Raw genomic sequence first — 10,289 nt, 5'->3', positions numbered from 1 at the left:
TCCGAACAGTCGGGCAAAGTGCCGCTGAAAGGCCTCGCACATCCTCTCTGGCTCGAGTAAATTCTGCCCCCGTCGATCGGTCAGAGACCGGACAGTGACCCGGTTGCCGCGTTGTGCTTCTGCTACCCGAGCTTCCCTAGCCACGTCGAGTCCCTCGTTCCTAAGAGCACGCATCCTAGCTCTGGCAACGCAACCTTCGTGCTTGGCATTGAGATGTTGGTTGAGGGCCAATCTCGCCGTTAACACGTTAGTCGCGATGCCACTCCTAAGTGCCTCGTCTAATTTCCTGACTAGCTCTCACTCTACTCTATTCCCGTCTAACGCTAGTGCTTTGCTATATCTTATCGATTCTGTCTTAATTGCCCGTTTCAGAGAAAACCACCATCTGTTGTTGACGATGGCTCCCGTCAACGCTCTCTTAACTAACGTGCTAATCCGGTCCCTGTAAACCTTTCGCGCCGGGAACGACGCGTTCAGTTTCCAGTAACCGGGACCATGTCTATGGAACCTATCTAAGTCAAGCGTACACGACACAAATTTGTGATCCGAATAGCTGACTATTTTGAACTGTGGACAACTAACGCTATCCCTATCTACAGTTCTACAGAATATCCTATCTAGATACGATCTGCACGACCTGCTGCGGTTAGTCCAAGTCCACATTGGCACATTCGGGTTGTCCAGTCGGTACCTATCAGACAATTGGAAACGTCTGATTAGGTCTTTGAGGCTTTTGCACCCCTTTCTAGAGCTATCTAAGCCCACGTAGCCTACGTGCGTGTCTAAGGTTGCGTTCCAATCTCCTACTAACAGTGAAGGTCGAGACGTTCCCAGAAACACCTCTACACGACGGAAGAAATCCGACCTACCCGTTAAGGACGGTGCGTAAACCGCTATTAAACGAAAAGCACACCCATTTCTGCTGTTCACGTCCAAAACCACGACTCTCCCTTCTGGGTCCGTGAATATTATCTTTATTTGGAGATCTAGGCCCTTCCGAAAGAGGACCGCGGTTCCGCCACCGCCCATATTCGGCAAGCACGAAGAAAAATAAATATCGAACTGTCCACCGAACATGTGCTGGAGGGACCGCGGGTTGGAAAGTCTTGTCTCCAAGATGGCAATGATATCGACACCTAGTACTTTCACGTCGTTCAACAGGTACCCTTGTTTCCAAGGGCTTGCTAAACCACGGACATTCACACTACCCAAGGTGAGCAAGGCCATGTCGAAAGTTGTGCTTCAAACACTAAGGCAAGAGAAAGCGAGACAGGGTTACTTACTTTTTTGTGTACTTTTTGCAAGGGACTCTTCAGGGACGCCCGTGAGGAGGTTTTTGAAGAGTCAGGTGGATAGGTATCTGTTGAACTTACCTACCGCATTAGGATAGGAAGCTTTCATTTTTTGGCATGTCTGTTGTGTGGTGCGCAGTATGTTAATGTGTTTTGGGGGTGTGGTATGCGGATAATGGTGCAATTTATAATCGTCTTCTGTAATGTCTGGGTTTGTTGTTATGAACTCCATGAGTCCTGGATCTTTCGTGTTTATTGCTGTCAAAAGTTTTGTGGGTGTTTTTGTATTATTGTCTTTTGTGCTAGTGGTGGTGGTGGTGTTTTGTTCAGTGTTATCGGGAGCTGTGTATCTCCCGGCTTTTTGTGGAGCGGATCCCATGCTTTTTGTAATTCTTTTTCTTCTTCCTCCATTTGCCATTACAAACCCCTCCGTTTTGCTGTCACTTTTCTCAGCCAAGGAGATGTCAGCTGAATCGGGGTTATCCGAAGGTGGTGGAGGAATGTTTAGGGACTCCAGTTGTGTGTCTGTTGTTGCTGCAGATTTATTTGGTGCTGTTTGGGGATTGTTGGGTTCATTTTTGGTTGGGGGTGTGTGGTTGTGTGCATTTTCTTTATTGTTCTTCGTTGTTGCAGGCAAAGTGTCCGTTGTCTTTTTTGGTGGTGCTGTTGATGGTGACAGCGGTTGTGGTGATGCTGTTTTTTTCGAATGGTTTTCTGTTGGTGTATTTTGATGTCCTTTGTCTGTCTTTGGTGTTGGTAGAAGTCCAGGCTTGGTGGTATTTGGCGATTGTTGTTGTTGCTCTCGCTGTTCGTGCTGTTGTTGCTGTGGTTGTTGTTGCTGCTCTTGTTCCTGCGGTGGTTGATGTTTGGCTGTGCTTGGACAAGAAGCCCTAAAATGGTTCTTGCCTCCGCACAGGAAATATCGGGTACGTCGGCCCTCCACGACTACGTGCAAATTGGTGCCATTAGCCAGCTCAACGCTGTCCGTAATGGCTTCGATTATTGAGGGTTCGATTTGCGCCAAAAGCTCAATGCTTTTCCCTAGCCAATTGTCTTCTTCGAAAACGTTGATATTAATAATGTTCATTTTTTGTTTATGTCCATGCAAAATTGCAGAGACCACCCACGACGGTTCTATTTCAGGGGGAATGTCTTTTACTTTTATTTTGGTTACTCACTTTCCAAGGTAAGACGGGACCATTATTATTTTGTCTGTTTGTAGTGTTTGTGTGGAGAAAGATTTTGCGTGCTCTTCGGTCTTGAAACGATGTTCCACAGTGCCAAAATATTTACCCCTGTTGATATATGATTTAAGGGACCAGAATGGCCTCAAACAGCGTTCAATTTCTTGCTGATTGAAATGCTAAATCTTTTTAGTTGTTTTATTGTGTACTTTATAAATGATTGTTTTTTTGTTTACGTCGTTTGATATTTCTTAGGGTGTATGCAAAACAATTTTGTGGCCGACTTTTGACAAGAGAGTTTCTCCAAATTCCAGTTCTAATTCCGTTAATGTAATGGTTTTCTTTGCCGTTTTCAGTAAACTGGCAAAATTGCAGATTGTGGTGTCGGTGTTGACGGCCGGTGACTTGTTGTTGCTGGTATTGGCTGTGGTAGCGGTGGTAGCAGTGGTAGTCTCTGTGGTGTTGGTGGTGGTGACAGGGCTGTTAACAGTCGTAGTATCCATGACAGCGTTTACTTTAAGGTCTGTAACATTTGTTGATTCATTTGTTCTTTCTGTTGTTGATTTAGTGTGTGCGCGTGCATGACCTAATTTTTTTTGTTCTCCCAGCGTTTCAAGCCTAGGAAAATGTTCCAAAAAAGAATTTTACCAGCGTTCTACTACAACATTTCTCGACATTTTTCAATGTCGGGAAGAAAAAAAATATTTAAAACAGGTTGAAACTGCCCTTAAGGGCCAATTCCTACCTCGAAAACACAATAAAAAGTTGGGTGCTTCACACACCTTATATACAAAAATGACAATTTGTTGGTAATAAAAGGTCAAACGTTTACCTCTGCAGCCGATGTGACAGCACGTCCGTCAAGATAGATAGATAGATAGATAGATATTACAAATTTGTTAGATGTATTTTAGCATGTAAATGTGTGCGCAATTGTGTGTTTCTATACATGCATATCTGTACATGGTCGTATGTTTCTACAGTTCTATAAATATTATTGAAAACACTTGTATGCTCAAATATCCTTTCACTTTACCAAGATTTTCTCATATCAGATTATTACGTTTTATAAATATATTTGGATCGATACTTCAAGATCTTGGATTTACCATTTGCATGAACTAATTTTAGTGGTAACATTTTTTTTGTCATATTCTGTTAGGATATGCATATTGTAACACATGCTTATATCTATTCACATTCGTACTACTTGATTTTTTTTAATTTGTCAATAATTTCTCTTACTTTGTTAACTGGAAAGTTCTCTTATTGAGTTTACTTTTATAATTTTGAACTCTCTGGCTCAAGTAATTCTTTACATTTTATATAGTTATATACTCCATGGCTAATCTACTAGTTTAAAGTTAAAATACCCGTACATTGTATTTATCACTATAGTTTAGAACTGCTTAAAATATAATGGTCTCTGATTTAGGCATATTGCCATGAGTTTTGAGGTGAGGGTTCAGTCGACACCAGTGCGATCAGTGGTTAATTGGTACTCGATTTTATCGATCTCGAAAAGATGACTGACAAAATTGACTTCGGCAGGATTTGAATTCAGAACATAAATAGCTGAAACTTAATAAATTTGTGTTATCCATAAAAGACTGTTCGTCTAGTTTTGCTTCACCGTATACTGTTGAATCAGCATTGCCAGTTAGTGTCATAAAGGTGACATCTATCATATTTACATCATCGTTGAAACTATTTCATCAGATGTGGGAGAAATCTCTAGGGAGGAGACTTTCTCATTACAACCGCATCAGCAAAGTTTAGACTTCAATTTATTTGATGAAATAATAATGGATGAATCACTAAGAAATGTTTCAAGAAATGTATGCTGGCTGGTGCTTACAACACATAACTTAATCAGCTGGTATTTTTAGTAAGCTATAAAATAATTTCCCGCTAAGGGAAAACTAGTACTAGACATAAATCGTTATTATGTTATTTCAAAAAGTATGGGAGACAAATCCGTTTATTATTATATTATTTCAAAAATGAAGGTAAACAAATCCGGACATGTTTCATAACCACCTCAGTAAAGCATAAAATCCACTAACGTACTTTCTGAAGTAGTGACAAAAGAATCATTACATAATGCTTTCAAATTGTGGCACAAGACCAGCAATTTCGGGGGAAGGGGTAAGTCGATTACATTGACCCAGTACTCAACTGGTACTTATTTTATCGAACCGGAACGGATGAAAGGCAAAGTTGGCCCCGGCGGAATTTTAATTCAAAACGTAAAAAAGGGTATGCTGCTAAGCATTTTATCAGTCGTGCTAACGTTTCTTATTTTTTTACTGCCCACAAGGGGCTACACAAAGAGGACAAACAATGACAGACAAACGGATTAAGTCGATTATATTGACCATGGTGCGTAACTGGTACTTATTTAATCGACCCCGAAAGGATGAAAGGCAAAGTCGTCCTCGGCGGAATTTGAACTCTGAACGTAGTGGCAGACGAAATACCGCTAAGCATTTCGCCCGGCGTGCTAACGTTTCTGCCAGCTCGACACCTTAGAATCATTTAATAGTGCTCAAGAACGTATACCGATTGGCGTCGATTGCCGGAATTGTTGAAAATAAATTACTCATTTTCTCACATTAATCTGTTCATTATTTGAACAACTGTTATTTATTTAAAAGTTGAAATCTTAAAGAATTTAACTAAATCGTTGATATAGGTTATAAAGAGAGGAAGTACATGTATTTCTTTTTGAAACGAGATAGTATATATGCTCCTTAAATGACACGTGCGAATTAAAATTAAGGAAGGTAGAAGTGGAATCAAAAATGTAACGGAAGAGCACAATGTATGAAATAGATCAAATCCAGAACAGGATTTTTATTGAATCCAGCAAGAGAAAATAACCAACTCTAAAATGTAAAAAGTTGATAGTATATATTGCGAGGCATTTGCCCTACACTCCAATGATTCTTCATCATTATAATTAAATGAAGGTGGATTTGCAGAATTTTCAGGGCCATCAAGTAAGAGGCTTTGTAATATTTGTTCCAGATCTTTACGTTCTGAGTTCGAATGCCACTCAATTTAACTTTATCTTTCACTTCGCCGTAAAGTTGCAACCATACGACAATGACAAAATATATAGCGTTACAGTAAAGGTAATGAGTTGACGAAAAGTGATTAAAATGTCATAAAATATATTAAAAAATATATAGAAATATGATTTCAAAAAACATGCAATAATAAAATAGGACAAAAGAAAATGCTCTAAATTTTTAGTACATTGTTCTAATTTTTCTGGGAAGATTAAGCGTACTTAATCTTCCCAGCTCTATAATGAAATCATTCACAATTAAATGGGAGGAAAGTAAAAATTGCTACGGTAAAAAATATATGCTTACACAAAAGTTTTAGCATAGTTCGAGGAAAGAGGATAAGAAAGTAAAGAATTAAATCGAGCGCTAGATGACATTTAATTTGGTCTTCGATGTTTCTCTCTAGTTATATTGTTTCTACTCATATGCGCAATAAGTCTAAATGCAAAAATATAATCTATTTTCATTACGTGTAAATATAGATTTTATTGGAGAACTGTTCTTTAAATTAAATATATTGTAATAGAATTGAAAAGGGCAACGTCTATTCAGGTATTAGACAAAATAATTTTTGATATTTAATTTTGGTTTTGATTTAAATCCTGCGAGTACTCGTTTTGCCCTTTATGCAAATGGAAAATAAATGCATTAAAAGTAAAGACATTTCAGAACAGAATTAACACTTGCCGTTAACCCAACATACAAATATAAATACAATATGGTATAGTGTCCTTTCATGCATACACACACACACACAAATGTGTGTGTGCGTGCATTGAAGTGGTAGAATCGGTAAAATAGAGAATGAAAGTTGGGGTCTTTGTCAGTATAAGAACCTTGCACCATAGAGTTATGTCAGTCTCCAAGTTCAAATCCTACAGATGCCAACGTTCACTTCTATTCTTCTATATCTATATGCATTCCAGATGACAGTTATGAAGTGGAAGCGTGAATAATGCCGGTGGATTATTGCCGAACACAATACCGAAATTTCTCATGCTATGTATGAACGAGTCTCTGTATGAATAAGTCTATTGATTAGTACATCATTTCTTGGAAGGACTTGATCAACTGGATTTTAACATTTTGAATATTTTATTTGCCCTAAGGCAGCGATCTGGCAGAAACGTTAGCACGCCTGGTGAAGTGCTTAGCGCTATTTCATCTATCTTTATGCTCTGAGTTCAAATTCCGCCGAGGTCAACTTTGCCTTTCATCCTTTCGGAGTCGATAAATTAAGTACCAGTTGCGGACTGTGGTTGATCTAATCGACAGGCCCCCTCCCCAAATATCTCGGGCCTTGTGCTTAGAGTAGAAAAGAATATATTCTATGCACTGTGTGTTACCAGTAGTTGAGAGCTGAGTGAAGATGAACGTTATGGTCATTATTGCCTGTCGAAAGTAATACATCAAGGACTTCAGTTTGATCAGAAATTCCTTATACTGTCAAGTGGTAGTACAGTACGGAAGCGATGTAGGTGTCAGTATTTCTGCCAAAGCTTTCAAGTTTGATTTCCTCTTAGTCCATTGCTAGATGGCATACTCGACTCTTTGGCTTCCATGTTTCAATTTGCTCTTCGTGAAGGTCTAGAACGAAACAGACTCTGAAGAATTTAAACGGATATTATATGAAACAAGAAATTCTTTCCGCATGGCGTTTCACACTCTACAAGCCACGTTGCCAGCTCAGGAATTATGCAGAGTAATGAATTATTTGCTTCTGTCATCTTTTCATACTCTTCATTTATAGATGAATGCAGCACACCCACATCTACACCAGCAAATTGTGTTTCAATAAAGTTTATTATCCAGATATTGCTCACTTAAGATGTTGACTTAGGCTTCTTACACTTCTCTGCTGCGGTCTTCGAAATGTGGTGCACGTTTACAGACTACAGCCAGTATAATCTAATAATTTGTTACATGCCCTTTCCATTCTAAATGAATGTAATATCAAAAGCAAATTAATAGTTATTTTCAGATCGTGTACGGAATCGTATGCAATATTTGCTTTCGTCTCTTAATCTTCTGGATTGAACTTGTTGAACGTTCAAATATCAGCCAAAAATTTACAATTGTCGATAAAAGCCTATATTCCACCCCGCATCAGCTATAGCAAGGAGATGGCAGAGTCGTCCAAGTACTGGACGAGATTACTTGCGTAATTTAGCAACGTTCCTTCACACTGAGTTAAAATCATGCTCGATATGTCCTAGTCTTTCATTTCCTCGAGGTTGATAAAGATAAACACTAATCAAGCACTGCAGTCAATTTTGTAGTGTTGTTAAATATTTTTAGTAACTCGTTTGCTTTACTCTTCATGTTTCAACAAAATCAGCCGAGCATTCAAAGTAGAGGCCATCTTGTTGCACCGTTTGCAACCACCATTCAGCCAGATCTTTGATCCCAGGCTGATGCCAGTTCTTGTCTTTCGAGACGAAGAACTCCTTCGCTGAGGCTTCCATCTCCTCTTAAAGTTACTGAGTACAAATTCCGCCGAGGTCGTCTTTGCCTTTCATCTTTACGGAGTCGATAAAGTAGAGCACTGAGATCGATGTAATCGACTTTTCCCTGCCCCGAAATTGCTAGCCTTGTTCCAAAATTTCATCTAACCGTTTGCCTTATTGCCATTTGCGTAAATTGGTCGTAATCCGTTTCCCTACATTCTTGATATTTATCTATAATATCAATTAACATGGATTGAAGAATCTCATATTTGAACATTACTTTTTTTCAATGTTTTGAAACCATCTTCGATTCTCGGTTGGAATAATTTCTATATTACTTCCCTCAAAAATACCCTTTTTGAAAGAAGTAAAAGATAAAATGAACATAAAAAAATACTTATAAATGCATTTAACGTGAACAAGTATCAAGGCATAAATAACACTTTCAGTGAACTCAATATTATAAACTGCGATATTCAATGTTTCCGTCAGAGTAAAAGTAATTAATTCTCCCTTGATATTTTGACATGAAATTTGTCATAAATGTTTATACAAGCATTAAAACGGTCAAAACAAACGGAAAATTCTGATTAATATAGTTTGTAGATATGACTAGTTTTATTGTAAATTTACTGGACACAGCAACTCACTTCGCCACGATAATTCTTAACTAAGATAGCTCAATAAATCTTTTTCGAAATATTTATATGCATATATGTGACTGTGACGCGTGGGTGTAAGTGTGTCAGTTAATTTCTGCTTCGGAAAATGCCTAAGTAAAGATAATTTATATATGCGCATTCAAGGATACAATGTAAGTGCATAGCCTAGTCGATAAAAGTGTGCTCACAATCATAAGGCTGAGGTCTTGATTCCCGGATCGGGAACCGCGTTGTGTGTTTGGGTAAGGCGCACCATCTTACATTATTCTGTCTCTTCAGCAGTTAAGAGTGCTGAAGCAACTCTCCTCCCGCCCCCAGTGTCATATTCTCGTTGTTCTGCTAGATTAAGTGCAAAAGGGCTGATATATGTCTCTTCACGGCTTCATAGACCCCGTCAAACAATTAGCAAAAGCATGTTGCAGCTTATCATGTTATATTCACTTGCGAGTAATGGTTAAGTCCAAGTTCACATGCGATAGTGGTGGGCGAACAGAATCAGTAGATCGATCCTAGAAAACGTCGCGCCTCGTGATGTTCAGTTGCATCTCTAAAATTTGATAACTCACTACTTGAATTTCCTATGAATCAGTCAGGAGTCGAGAAATAAGTGCCACTCAAGTAATATAGAGATTGCAATCGACTGTTCGCACTTACCGAAACTTTGTGGACGATTGTTCAAGCTAGAAGTCTATGAATGTGTCACCACCTTTAACCGCTGGACATCACTGTCTTGACTTCTACGAATTATCAAAAAAGTTCTACATTTTGGAGGCGGGATACGCCCCCAAAATAATTTTCACAATGCAAACAATTATTTACTAAAACGTGAATCAATTTGCTAAACTGCAGGCAAGCCAAACACAAACAGCCCCACCTCGCAGCTGAGCTACTTAATTCACCACGCTACAGACTTGTGTGGCAACAATATTCAGTTCTTCAACGACGTAAAGCAGTTCACAAAGTTAATTTTTACCGTGTTGTTCAAATTGAATGTCTTGGCCTATTCGAACTCCTGGCAGTCCTAGGTAATTCAATATAGGTACCCCACAATGATTTTTAGGCATAAAAACAGCTGTTCGCCTAAACACAAAAAAGTATTTCAGAAAAAATTCCAAACCAATCTTCAGAAAACACAGACGTAAAAAAGAATTCTTACCGCTAGACAACGTCCACCAAAAGTTCTTCAATAAGACAAACAAAGGAGGAAAAAATGCCTCGAGACCAGCGGAGATACCCTATTTGTAAAGAATAATAATACAATAACATAGCCCCACTGTACCCCAAAAACAAAATCTCTGCTACCTTCCAGCTGCGTTGTTAATTATCCTTTATAAACTGAAAATTACAACAGAGCCATAATTAGCCGTGTTGTCTCTTTGGTTGACAGCAACTACTTTGTTTTGGTCATGCGTAGTGAGGCAAGCTTCTTTATTTCATTTATATTAGCCACAAGGGCTGTACGCAGAATGGCAAGAAGCTCGCTTCCGGTATTGGAGAGTTAGTCTTTCTTGCTATTGAACATTGTGGACGTGTCTGATTGCCGTCCAGATATTGAAAATTTGTGAAGTCGACCGAGGTAGGTGGAATTGTTTTTTTTAGCTGGGAGGGGTTTGTTGCTGTTTGTTTGTTT

The 10,289-nt window shown here is 38.9% G+C and overlaps 1 protein-coding gene and 1 long non-coding RNA gene across 2 annotated transcripts in view; both read right to left on the bottom strand.

Annotated features, from left to right (window-relative positions):
- Positions 1 to 10,289, bottom strand: part of LOC106872479 (leukocyte tyrosine kinase receptor) — a 278,847-nt gene that overhangs the window by 86,436 nt on the left and 182,122 nt on the right. The window lies entirely within an intron of this gene.
- Positions 2,799 to 9,934, bottom strand: LOC128247277 (uncharacterized). The gene is made up of 3 exons (XR_008263634.1): positions 9,816 to 9,934; positions 8,848 to 9,739; positions 2,799 to 3,094 (listed from the first exon to the last, which is right to left on the bottom strand). It is a non-coding gene; the product is annotated as an uncharacterized LOC128247277 (long non-coding RNA).

The sequence above is a fragment of the Octopus bimaculoides genome, chromosome 3 (genome assembly GCF_001194135.2).
Source record: "Octopus bimaculoides isolate UCB-OBI-ISO-001 chromosome 3, ASM119413v2, whole genome shotgun sequence".
NCBI classification, from domain to species: Eukaryota; Metazoa; Mollusca; class Cephalopoda; order Octopoda; family Octopodidae; genus Octopus; species Octopus bimaculoides.
Note: the sequence above shows the minus strand (reverse complement) of the source record. Positions and strands in the feature narration are given on the sequence as shown.